The following is a 14,158-nucleotide window of genomic DNA, read 5'->3' on the forward strand; positions in this document are numbered from 1 at the left end:
TCCATTAATGGGAAGAAAAGAAGTTTAGGGTTCATTAACCCTGCAACAAGGGTAGTAAATAAAGGAGGGGAAGAAGTTAAGGCTATATATGGGAGAAAGGTCTTAATTTCTTTCTCACTGGTCCTTGAAGGTAGAAATAGACAAACGATGCTTAATTCTAGTTAATATTTACTGTTCAAAATGTTGCAGACTGTTCTGTTGAATTGACGTTGGAAAGGACAGCGTCTAACTGCCGCTGCAAATTTCAAACCCAGGTTGGCTGGAAATGCTAGTTTTTTTAAACGTCAGTAAACAGTGGAGGCATAAAGCAACTCTTTCCTGTGAACGGTTGCTTTAAAGTGTTTGCGATCTTTCCTTTCCATTACATTTTTTTTTGCGGCTAAGAACGTGATTATCTTATTATTTCTCATTTTTATTCTTTTAACTTGACCCTTTTGGTTAAATGAAGTCAGACAGTATCGCTAAATTTCATTTTCAGTTTTGCCATTAATTAGCTTAATGTGAATCTTTCTACTTCTGTTTATAATTCAGAAATTACCACATTTGTCTGTTTATGCCTCCTTAACACCCAGCTGTCTGAACTGAATTAAAATGTAAATATTTTTTCTCTAGAAAATAAACGATGATCTATTAACTCTTATTTTCAAATGTTCTTTTCTTGCTACATGCAATCCATGGTAAAAGTTTAGAGTTAAGTCTTGGGACTTAGTAAACCAAATTATGCAACAACAACAATAAAACTTTTAGTTTAAGATTCTCCTTTTTATTGCAGTATAGAATATAACTGAAATTTAAATTTAATGTTTCTGTGGAAACTATTGTAATGTCACTGCAAGGTGTCTGAGGAAAAAATTACGTTTTGGCAACTAACGTTAGTGTATTTTTTTCAATATCTCCTGCGTCCCAGCAGGATTCCAGTAAGATTAACTTTTAAAACTGGAACATTTTTTTTTAGGAGTTGAAACATAACCCAATTCCTAGTCTCCTTATAGTAGCTACTTTGAAATATTGTTTCATTTGTGCAATGCTTCAGTTGAGAGTTAGAGTTCATATGTATAGAGAATAGTCCTTTACTGTATACTGTCATTTAACCTGTGTTGGATTATTATTTTTTTCATTTTGCTGGTGATTTATAGAATTTAGGGTGCCTTTATACTTGACTAAATGAAACCATATTTTTTCTACCTAACATGTGAAAGATAGTAAGATCAGTATCTGTTTTCAAAGGTACGTCAGCATCTTAGTGGAAAATAAATGTACCTCACAAATTTGAAATAGGCGAGTCATAAAGTAATAGTTTTAGAGTTATGAATGTGAAACACTTGGGATCTCCTCTCTTTAATGGGATCAGATTGAAAGATGTTATTTGTTCTTAAGGGTTTGTTAAATGGATTAGATATAGGTGATTTGAAGCAAACTTTTTTAACATTTGAAAGAACCTGATTTTTTTTTTTCTTAAAAACTTACTTGGATTTACCACAGAAATTCTTCGAGTTTTAATCATAGCCACCCCCCAATTTTTGTTTTTTGTTTTAGTCTGGAAGGCATAGAGTATTGAAAAATGCAATTTTCTGAGTTTTTCCAGGGCAAGAGGGAAGACAAATATTTGTCATAACATGTAAAAGTCCCTAGTCAAGTGAGGGCATAGAGTAAGATGGAGATAAATTTTGTGCATATACATCTGAATATCCTTATATTTCTTCTTCTATTTGGTTATAAAGAAAATCTTAGAGAATTTTTTTTTCTGATGTTACTAAGAAGTGACAGTTGATTGTCACTGGCTGATTTCATACTGCCTAAACTTTATGCTCTTTGATTGTTTGAGGCCCATGTAAAAATTAGGCTATTTGGGGCTAAAGGACAAAGGAAAGTTGAATTTCTTAGTTTATATTTTGGTGACATATTCCATTGTATTTGGCAAATTAACACTCGTAGAGTTTAATACTGGTCTGAAAGGACCCATGATCATATATGAAATACTTTGGATTAAAGATTTTTGGATTGACTCTTTTTTAGCAAAGTGATAATCAGATTATTATAGAAAATACTTAAATTTTCCTTAGGTGATTTTGTTTTTCCAGTGAGGAGTAATTATTGTTTTTCTTTGGCTTTATTTTTCTAAGTAATAAAGTATTAGTTCTTTGTTAAATGACAGAAGATGTATCACATTGAAACAACTTTATATGTAACCACACCAGCATTGTTTAAAGATTGAGGGTAAATGTTCTTTTGGTAAACACATCTGTATTTCAAATGGTGGTAGACTTCAACCAGAATTGGCAGTGAAATCATTTTGGGTGTTTATAGCTTGGGTAGTTCATTTGTTTCTGAATACCTATCATATGTCAGTAATACTGTCTGTATTAAAGAGGGAAAGATTGGCACCTTTTGATAAAGTACTTTTTGTTTGTATTGCTTTCTTCGTAGCTGTCAATAAAACCTGAAAAATTACTTTGTATATTCATAACATTTTCTTGAAAGCTAGACTGTTAGCCTTAAAATCAATGTATATTTTTGCCCTGTTGATATTGCAAGTAGTATTTTATTTTAAAAATCATTTACTAGAGATACACTGTTTTCTTACATGAAAGCCTTAGTAGAACAAAACTGATGAGGACTTGTTTTAGTTCCTCAGATAAGTTTGTACATTGAATTATGAAGCAAAAGCCTGCTTAAAATCACCTTAGTTTGTTTAAGTCCCCCCCCCCCAAAAAAAATTCAAAACTCAGTCTTGGATACAAAAAACTGGATTTGGCCCCTTAAAGTTATGTATACTTAACATTTTAAGTTAAGTTAAGAAACTTCGTTTCTTCTCTGGAGACCCCTGAAAGTATAAATAGCCCTGTGGTAATGTGAATAGCAGGCAGGTTGCCAGTTGATGAGACACACTGGTAGAGGTGAGCCATAGGAGGGATCAAACTAGTTAGAGGGAAGGCGTAAGGAACCAGGAGAAGGGACTGGGAATGTGATAGTATTAGCCTTCTAAATAAATATTATACAGCATAATAATATATAGCATAATAATATATCCTAAATTAAATTATTTTTAATGAATTATCACAAATGAGATAATGTATGGGAAATATGGGGCAGAAGTGTAGGAGATAATGTAAACTCTATGATGGCAGGGACCATTTTCTTTGTTCATTCTTAAGGTCTTAGCATAAAACCTGACAGTAATAGGTATTGAATAAGTATTTGTTAACTGAATAAAGCATGTATAATGTAAAGTAACAATTTCATAAATTTCTCTACAGTAGGGCTAATAGAAATATAATGTGAGTCATAAATATCTAAGATTTTCTATTAGTCACATTAAAAAATAAGAAACAGGTGAAATCAAGTTTTATAATATATTTAACCCAGCATATTTATCATTTAAATGTGTATTAATGAGTGACTTGACAGTCTTTTATTCATACTGAGTCTTCAATCCAGTGTGTGTGTTTACACTGGAGAGCATAGCTCTTGGGCATTTTGTATGAAATGTTTTTTCCTTTCTACGGAAATTCTTGTCGTTTGATAGTCTTTTTTATAATTGATTGGTACATCTTTGAGACCAAATACAGAAGCACCTATGTCATTTAACTGGAATTAGTAGAATTGAAAGTCAGGATACCTGACTTTCTTGGTTTTATAACTTTCTCAAAATGACAGTGCCTCACTCTCTTCTCCTGTATATATAATGAGGGAGATTGTGCTATCATTTATTTTACTGGATTAGTATAAATTATAATTTTGAAACTCTTCTATTTAAGATTATTAGAAGATTTTTTTTCATTAGTAGCAATTTGTCATAACAAATCTTAGTAAAAAACAAAAAGAATAAGTCCCTATGAGCCTACTGCATATAGGAATCCTGTTACCTCTCACATTGGAATCAGTTTCAGTTCATAATCAATGCAAGGTGCTCTTGTAACATATAAAATCAGGAAAGGTTAATACATTTGTTTGAACACCTTGTATTTTAATTTATTCTAATCTTATGATTTTGAACATCTGATCTATTGATATTTAAATATTGCCTGAATGAATCTGTCCTTCAGGTTTTGTTTGTATGAGTAACTGACACTTCTTATATAAGTGTACATAAATCAAAATCATAAAATAAGGTCTTTGGGGAAAAGGATATGGGGACTGATAAGTGTATGTATGTGAGCAAAGTAAAACAGTCATTTAGAAAAGCCTGTTTTCACAGCATATGCAATGTGTAGCACAATGACTAATTCTGTCTAAACCAAAGTGACAATGGTTGCTCAATAAGCTGTTGTAGATAGTCAGATATAACCAAATCATATACACAGTCAAGTCAGATAGCTCCTTATAGCCATCCTTTAATTATATAATATATATTCTTTGACCTTTTCATAAACAAAAGTACTCTACTGATGTCCTTAGCAAAAATACTTAGAATCACGTTGTAGGTCAAATGGTGGCCCTCAAAAAAATGTATTCACATTCTAATCTCTGGAACCTGTAGGAATACCTTATTTGGAAAAAGAGCCTTTGCAGGTATAATTAAGGATTTTAAGATGAGGGGATCATCCTGGATTATCTGAGTGGCTCCAAAATTGAATGATAAGTTGTCCTTATTAAGGAAGATCAGAGAGTAATTATACAGAAGAAGAGAAGACACACAGAAGAGGAAGAGGCAATGTGAAGGCAAAGATTGGAGTGATACGACTGTGAGCCAAGGAATACTCAAAGTATTCACCAGAAGCTGAAAGAGGCAAAGTACAGGGTGTCCCTTGTAGCCCCAAAGGGATGCATGACCCTGCTAGATTTTGGACTTTCATCTTCTAGAACTGTGAGAAAATAAATTTCTGTTGTCGTAAGCCATCTATTGTGTGGCTAGTTTGTGTGTAATTTGTTACAGCAGCCACAGGATACTAATATATAGACTCAGTTTTTAGTAAGCCAAAGATCTATGCTTATATCTTTTTATTTTTTAATTTTTCCCTTGATTTGAGAGAGAAAAGGAGGGATGGGAAAGGGGGAGAGAAAGAAGCATCAATTTGTTGTTCCACTTAGTTCCATTTAGTTATGTACTCATTGGTTACTTCTTGTATGGGCCCTGGCAGAGGATCAAACCCATGACCTCAATATGCTGGGATGATGCTCTATCCACTAAGCCACCGGCCAGGGCTGCTTGTTTCTGTTTTATATCCTGCATTGTGACTGTCAGACTAAACAGTCTTTTCTTTAGAATTTTAATCCTTTCTTAGAAATACCAGAGGAAGTGTCTTAATACTCTCAAGTTTCAGTAGGCCTAAGAAAAAGGTTATACATTTTTTGTCATGTCAGTCCTTTACTGCTTCCAATTTGTCCCTGCTTTGTTCTTCTCCTTCCTTCTCCCCTCCCCTCCCCTCCCCTCCCCTCCCCTCCCCTCCCCTCTCTTTCTTTTTTTTGGTGTGTGTGTAGGGGGGAGAGACAGGAAGGGAGAGAGATAAGTATCAGCTCATAGTTGCATCACTTTAGTTGTTCATAGATTGCTTCTCATACATGTCTTGACCAGGGGGCTCCAGCCGAACCAGTGACCCTTTGCCTAAGCCAGTGACTTTTGGGCTCAAACCAGCAACCATGGGATCATGTCTATGAACCCCCACTCAAGCTGGGGACCTTGTGCTCAAGATGGTGGCCCATATTCAAGCCAGTGACCTTGGAGTTTTGAACCTGGGTCCTCAGTGTCCCAAGTTGATGCTCTATCCACTGTACTCTACCACCTGTCAAACTATTCTTAAGATGTAGTTGACGGTTAGGGGAGGGGGCAAGTAAAATACAGATTGGGATAGACCAACAGATTTTGTCTCCTGAAGGTATAATTCCTAAGAGGTCCCCCTTCCACTTTTTTTTATCTTTCTTTACTGGATCCTTCTATGTTGGAATGCCACAGGGCTCAGTCCTTACCCATCTATATTTACTCTTTGGTGATTTCAACCATGCTCCTGATTTTTACACACCACCTGTATAACAACAACTCCCAAATTCATATCTGTAGGACAGACTCTTTTTCCTGAACTCCATGCTTGTCAAACTGGTATTTGGATACACATTCCTACACCTAAGGTATAAGAGGCATCTCAAACTTAAATATTTGAATATGAACTCTTGCTCTTAGTGCCACCCTAAAACTTGCTCTTTTCACAGCTTTCTTTGTTTCATTGACTAGCAGTTTCAGCCTTCTGGTTATTAAGGACGAAATCATCTGGAATCCCTCAAGAAATCCTATAAGTTCTACCTTCAAACATGCATCAAAACATTTTTATCATCTCCATTGATAAGCCTATCATCTGTCTCTCTCCTAGATTATTGCAGTAGCCTTGAAACTGTTCTTTATGCTGTTACTCCTACCCATGTCTTTCCATTCTTTTTTTTTTTTTTTTTTTTTTTTTTTTTTGTATTTTTCTGAAGCCAGAAACGGGGAGGAAGTCAGACTCCTGCATGTGCGGGACCGGGATCCACCCGACACGCCCACCAGGGGGCGATACTCTGCCCATCCGGGGCGTCACTCTGTTGCAACCAGAGCCACTCTAGCGCCTCAGGCAGAGGCCACAGAGCCATCCTCAGCGCCTGGGCCAACTTTGCTCCAGTGGAGCCTTGGCTGCGGGAGGGGAAGAGAGAGACAGAGAGGAAGGAGAGGAGGAGGGGTGGAGAAGCGGATGGGCGCTTCTCCTGTGTGCTCTGGCCGGGAATCGAACTCAGGACTCCTGCACGCCAGGCCAATGCTCTACCACTGAGCCAACCAGCCAGGGCCCTATTCTTTTTTTTTTTTTTTAATAAATAAATTTTTATTAATTTTAATGGGGTGACATCAATAAATCAGGGTACATATATTCAAAGAAAACATGTCTAGGTTATCTTGTCATTCAATTATGTTGCATACCCATCACCCAAAGTCAGATCGTCCTCTGTCAACCTTCTATCTAGTTTTCTTTGTGCCCCTCCCCCATTCTATTCTTAACATCAGAATTATCCTTTTAAATTATTCAGATTCTAAACATTCTCTGTTTAGAAGCCCCCAGAGTTTTTTCATCTAACTTAGAATAAAAGCCAAAGTCTTCATAGTGGCCTGTACAGCCCCACACAAACTGGCTCTTTTACATTCTGACCTGTCATATATTCTTTGCCTTGCTCATTTCTTTTTGGCCACATCTGAAGTTGGGGTTACTCCTTGAACATTTCAGGCATATTCCTGCTGTAGGGCCTTTTTAATAGCTATTTCTATGTGTTGGATGCTCTTTCCCCAATTTTCCACATAGCAATCTCCCTTACCATCTTCAAGTCTTTAAGTGTCTTTTTAGTAAGCTCTACTCTTTTAAAAATTATAATCAATACCAGGCATAAACACACTCCTGATCTCCTTTACTCTGCTTAACTTTTTCCAAATTCTAGTAAATAATCTCAGTAGAATACTTAGATGAAGTATTTAGAAATTATATAAAAGTATGACACAATTTTTAGTAGTTTATTTATAATTACTAGAATGATTTGTGGTGATGAGATAGGAATTGGGCTTTGAAAGAACAGTAGGACTTGAGATAACAGAGGAGACGGAAAAGATATTCCAGGCAGAGAGACAAAGGCTTAGGAAAAGTCATGGAGGTGAAACTATATTTTGTTGATATATAATATATTTAATAAATAGATCCATTGGTTCGATTGTGGTTTTTATGTAGGAGAATGGTGAGGGACTAAGGTTAGATTGTGGAAGGCTTTGAATGCCATGCAAAGTTTGAAATGTATTTACCAGTAGGAAGCAAATGGAGATTTGTAAGCAGATTTAACAAAAGGACTAATATCATTCAGAAACCAGGTGATTCACAACACAATATACAGATGCAGTACTATAGAATTGTACACTTGAAACTTATATACTGTTACTAACAAATGTTACCCTAATAAACAATTTTAAAAATAAAAAGAAACCAGGTAATTAATGAAGTCTAGTCTGGGAAGTAAGATAGTGTAAAGAGGACTGAGTCTTTGGCTTTGTCACATTAGCTATGTGGATATCTGTCTCTCTCACTAAAAATATACATATACATATACACACATTTATGTACTTTATATATGTGTGTGTGTGTGTATAATTTTTTGCAGCGATGGAAATATTTTAGACTTGCACTGTCTAGTGTGGTAGCCAGTAGCCACAAATAGCTATGGAATATTTGAAATGTGACTAGTCAATTGAGGAACTTAAATTTAAAATTTTTTTAATTTTAATTAAACTTAAGTAGACTCATGTAGCTAGTGGTGATATATTTGAATGAGTAGCCCTAGATTACAGTTTTCTTATAAAATGTACAGGTTAGATTAAAACACTGGTGTTACTAGTGTCTCTGGAAGGATAGGTTCCACAGCTAAATAAAGTTGATGGTGCAGCATTCTGAAAAGAGCAAATGGATATTCAAGCAAATGCACCTATGCATGACTAGTATTTGTGAAATGCTTCCAGGTTTGTAGCCTTTTTATTCTTTGTATCTCCATGACTTACTTAAGACACACACTTTTTCTTGATTACTGATTTTTCAAATTGGTCCTTAAGTTGATGCTTCCCAGAAGTCTATAGGTAAATATCTAATGTATCTAATTGAATATATGTTTTAGAATTATGGTTAAACTTATTGTTTCTTTTGAATTCTCAATGAGAAAACATTAACAATAATAAACCTTTAAGATTGTTTACTTGTCATGTAATTCTTATCTAGATTTTCCTGTTCTCTTTAGAAAATAGTTTCCTTTTTTTATAAAATTAATAAGTATTTCACGTCATATTTTAGTATTGATCTTATTTTGGAGGAATATGTTTAGGGAGAGGCTACATGAATGCTGTCTTTCCAATGAAAAATAGACAGATTTTGCTTATTGTGCCTCCTATTTCCCAAGAGATGTTGTTCCTTCTGAGACAATTACATTACTGGGATTTCTACCTAACAGCTCTTCCAGCCTGTACTCTATCTCTTTATGTACATATATCATAAACTTACACACACACACAATGATTTGCCTAACCACAGGTCTCCTCTTCCCTTTCCCCTCATGCTCTTGAAGGAGAAAGAGGCAAACGAGATTCCAAAATTGGAGAGAGAGTATGCTGTTGTTATCAATAATTTTTTTAAACTTCCAGAAAAAATGGTTAGGACAAAATTACTCCAAACACTTAATACATACTTCTAATTGTCCAAATAGTAGGATTATTCAGATTAATGATAAACTCGTAAAATTTTGTTTGCAGAGATTATATTCATTCTACTGGATTTATAAGGCAAAAGAGTAAGCACTTCGAGGATTGAGACATTTTTAAAAGAAACAAAAATTGTTCATCTCAGAAAATGTTAATTATCCACTTTCAACCCTAGAGTCTACTGTGTATTAAAACTATGTATTTGTATATTAGAATTATAGTCTTTTAGAACTAAGTAGCTTACACATTATCTGGTTTAGTTACTTCGGCTTTCAAATAAGGACATTGAAATTCAAAAAAGTAGACAAACTTGGCTAAGATGTAAGGCTAGGTTAGTATTTATCTTTTGTTGATCTGTAGCAATGAGTATTTTAACAAGTTCCAAAAAATATTTTGACAGCCTGGTATGTTTTTTTTAAAACCTATTTTTAAATTTTTTCGTGTCTCTAGATACTCATCACACCTGGTTTGCACTATGCTTTTCCTGCTATTTCCCTATTGGTATATTGTTTGCCCTGCTGAAAAAAGAGCGCCTGGAATGAACTAGCCAAAATGTTTTTAATCTTTATTTTTTTAATTGAAAAAATGGAATGAATGCTGCTTTTTCTTTCTGCAGCAGCTTACTTTTGTAATGGATTGAGTATTGAGTATTATTAAAACCACAAAGTACCTCCCAATTAAGAATAGGCTTAAATAGGTAAATGTAGCAGGTGTGTGTTTGTGAAGCTGTTTAAGAACTATCTCTTTGGGGAAGCTTCATAGCATTTGGGAATAGTTTATTCTGAACTATTAGTTTCTGTTTCCGGGAGATCATAAAAACTAACCGAAGGATCAAGGTCAGAGTAGTCTTGGTAAGCATTCACTTTCCAAAAAAACTTGCTGGAAACCGATACTTGCCTATACTAATGATCTATTGAAGTTATTTATCCCATTTTTAACATTAGGAAGACCACTCAATGTAGAAGTGTAGCTCTATAAGCATAAAGTTGAAAACATTAGTTACATTTTGCTGTAGAGAGAATTTCACGTACTATAATGATGTATTCCAAACTTCCCAAGTGGCTGGCTATTCTGATTACATTAGAAAAACCATTTCAGAGCTATCTATTTTATTTCTAACTTTAAGTGTGATAATCCTTCCAACAGTTTTATCCAGTAAATGGTTTAGTTACATTTGTGCCACACTTTATGCTGGATTCTTTATATATGTTATTTTATTTAATCCTACTACTAATCCTGTGAACTGTAGGCATTATTATTCCTAGTTTACAGCTGAAGAAACTGTCTTAGTGCACGGGCCGCTTAGCTCAGTTGAATAATGTAGTTGCAATATACTAAGGTTGTGGATTCAATCTTGGATCAGGGCACATGGAAGAATCAATCAATCAGTGCAAAAATATATGCTTGGAACAACAAATAGTGTTTCTCTCACCAATGAATGAATGCATAAATATAGCACCTGGAACAACAAACAGATGTCTGTCACCCCCATCCCCCTTTCACAACCTCTCTCCTCCTTCCTTTCCTCCTCCTCCCTCTACCTCTTCTTTCTCTCTAAATACCAATAAATAAATTTTTTTAAAAATTAAAATTAAAAAAAGAAACTGTCTTAGTAATTTAACCCAGTGTCACACAACCAGCTAATATGTGTCAGAGGCTGGACTTGAACCCAAACATTGTGACTCCAAAGTCCATGCTTTACTCTCTGAGTAAAAAATGCTATTGTTTTCTGTATTTGTATAGTATTTAAAACATTTTCCCCGCGTGTTACTCTAAATTATTGCCTCATTTTTTTTCTCCCTACTAAGGTGGGTAAGATAATTGAAACCTACGACCCTGAAATCTCATACAGTAAAGCACGATTGCAGCCCACTTCTCACACAAAGAACTGTGTGGAGGACTCAGGTGTCCAGATTTCTCCCATCTTGTGACTTAGCTGTTCCCTAAGGTCTGGTGGAGTTAACCACTGTAATTACTACATTTAGCCAGCCAATGGGAGAAGAGAGAGAACTTAAAGGATATTTAAGGGATGGTTTAGGGCCCAGTTTTGGAAGGGCGTACATCATTTTATTCACATTGCATTGGCCAGGACTGGACATATGGCTTGTGTCTGGCTGCAAGTGGAGTGGAAAATAGTGCTTCTATGTGCTCAGGAGGAAATTGAAACAAGTGACTATATTAAAACTTCTCTGCAGCAATTGTGTTTTCTCTGTTTTACAGATGCTGCAGAAAGGTTATTACTAAACTAAAGCCACATAACCACTTGGTGTAGCAATCCATAGAACCCAGATTTCCTTAGATCTGCACATAATATGCTTGTGTTTCTGAGGAGACATTCAAATAATTGGAAAATATTTAGATTTCTAACACCATTGCTGACTCTCATTGGGCATGAAATATTTTACTTCTTTGCGTTATATTTTAACAAAAGATATTACAGTGACTTGGGAGGAATGAAAAACTTAGTTTTCAGTGATACCTAACCTGTTTTAAGTGAAGATATAGCACTATAATACCTTTATATGCACATTTATAATCAACTGTCCTTTGAAAATACAATATTGATTAGCCTTATTTTGTGTGATTTGGCTTGTTTAACATCTGATGCATTACTCTAGGCCACCTACATACCTCAAATTTATTCTTGCATTATGAGTCTGAGACATTTGTTTCTGAATGAAAGTTTTTTAACCCTCCTCAAAATTTAACTCTCTGGAAAGCACTGCAACTTTGAATCTTATATAATAGAAGTATGTTCTAAGTGAGCTAATAATTGCCACAGATATGAATATTGAACTAATGTAAATATATAGAGCAGAAAAGATCTATAAAAACTTATATTAACTTTTACTGGCAAATTAAAATCCAGCATCCAGATACTTGTTACACTTTGATTTCTTGGAGAATCTGTTGAAAGCTATAGATTCTAGTTTGAGAATATACATATATTCACAGTTTAGTTATAGTTTTAGAGATTTTATGGATTTTTCTGAAGCTTAACCTATGCATTAGCTGTTATTTTTAAGCATTGCTATCCTTTTCCAAAATTTATTATGCCTATTATATTTTTACTTTAACAGACTGTTTAAAGAGATGTTTAATCAGTTTTTATAAGAGAGTCTGTCTCCTTGATGTTATTTGGGCTGTAAGAATTATGCCCAGTGCTTGCATTGCTGCTATAGCTGAATTTAGCAGCTGTATTGAGGAATAGATTTATTAGAGAAAAAATGCTGTTCTAAATTTGAGACTGGCAAAATGAATGATACAACATAAAAATAATTTTAAATATTTATTTTGTATTTTTCTGAAGTTAGAAACAGGGAGGTGGTCAAACTGACTCCCACATGTGCCCGACTGGGATCCACCCGGCATGATCCACCTGGGGGCAATGCTCTGTTGTGGCTGGAGCCATTCTAGCGCCTGAGGCAGAGGCCATGGAGCCATCCTCAGCGCCCAGGCCAACTTTGCTCCAAGGGAGCCTTGGCTGCAGGAGGAGAAGAGAGATACAAAGAGGAAGGAGAAAGGGAAAGGTAGAGAAGCAGATAGACACCTCTCCTGTGTGCCCTGGCTGGGAATCAAACCCAGGACTTCCACACACCAGGCTGGTGCTCTACTGCTGAGCCAACCCACCAGGGCCAATTTTAAGCATTTAAATAACCTTTTTGAGCAATAGCAGACTTCATTAGAATGAAATTAGTGATTTATCTCTGTTCAGAGAAACCCATATATGAAAATCCAAACAATTTAATGTCTCAAACTTAACTGAGACAGTTTGCATTTACAAAAGCTCTATTTACTTTGTGCCAAAATTAGCTTGTGTGCCATACAGTATTTCTAGTATATCACTTCTGGTTATGGTCTGATCAAAGGATGGCTTATGTTAATTACTTCGGGTTTTTGGTAGTCAGCTACTACATCGAATTGTACTTAGCCATATTAAATTGTATTGGTGGTTCTTTGCAACTCTTTCTATAGGAGATACTATGGAAAGGTAGATACTTTCTTTTCTCATTGCCTTAGGAACCTTTACTTAACACTAAAGAAGAATAGAGCCAAAAAAGTGTATCAAGTTTTGGGATTTCCCACTATTTACCAACATTGTTTCCTGAACGTATGCACAGTGAGCTAAATGAATGTTCTTTATAGATGATTTGGTCAGATAACTAGTGATTCTTTTTGTACAACTTAAGTTGTTTGCCATTTACTATGTTAGAAAACCATTGTCACTAAGAAAAATAGAGTGCTGTCAAAGTACATAGTCTTTTAGAAAGCTTTAAAATGGATTTTGATAAATATCTGTTTTAGATCATGGGACTACCATATAGTTCCATATTTTTTAAAAATAAAGCTTTTTTATTTCAAGATAGGAAAAAAAATAAAGGGAATCACATTATTATAATTGCAGTCCTTGCAAAGTCATATTAATATTAGTGTTTGGGGAAGACATAGTCTGAAATGTCCTTGTTCAGTGCCTGGTTTTGAGTTACTGGAATGAAAGTGTCAGGGGCTTGTCTGTTTTGTTAACTATTGTGTATCTGCCACCTACAAGAATATCTGGCACTTTATAGCCATTGACGTATGTTGAAAGAAGGAATTAATACGTATACAGGTTACTTTATAGTAAAAGGCAAAGGTTTAACAAATTTGTTATTCCTAGATGCTGTTGCAAGTATTGGATAATACAAGAAAACCTTTAAAAGATCATTTTTTAAAAGCAGTATAGTAATGATTACTACTGTAAAGATAACAAAAGCATACTTACATGTAGGCTAAAATTTCCTATTATAAACACATTCAGGAATACTGTATCTTATAGTATAGGTGAAGACATCCTTAGGAAATCTACTAAGTATCCCCCCCCAAAAAAAAATTGTTATGCAGAAAAACATCCATGTAGCACAGGGCACCTGTAAATCAAGCAGAAAGCCCCCAAGTCTTACTGGCTTGAGGTGTCAGGAATTGGAGTTTGGAATG

General features: G+C 35.0%; 2 protein-coding genes across 5 annotated transcripts in view; both read left to right on the forward strand.

Annotated features, from left to right (window-relative positions):
• Positions 1-14,158, forward strand: part of LOC136329571 (DNA-directed RNA polymerases I, II, and III subunit RPABC4-like) — a 387,759-nt gene that overhangs the window by 216,603 nt on the left and 156,998 nt on the right. The gene's annotated exons all lie outside the window — the stretch shown is intronic.
• RNF19A (ring finger protein 19A, RBR E3 ubiquitin protein ligase) overlaps positions 1-14,158 on the forward strand; it is a 55,970-nt gene that overhangs the window by 1,024 nt on the left and 40,788 nt on the right. The window lies entirely within an intron of this gene.

Source organism: Saccopteryx bilineata, chromosome 3 (genome assembly GCF_036850765.1).
Source record: "Saccopteryx bilineata isolate mSacBil1 chromosome 3, mSacBil1_pri_phased_curated, whole genome shotgun sequence".
Classification (NCBI taxonomy): Eukaryota; Metazoa; Chordata; class Mammalia; order Chiroptera; family Emballonuridae; genus Saccopteryx; species Saccopteryx bilineata.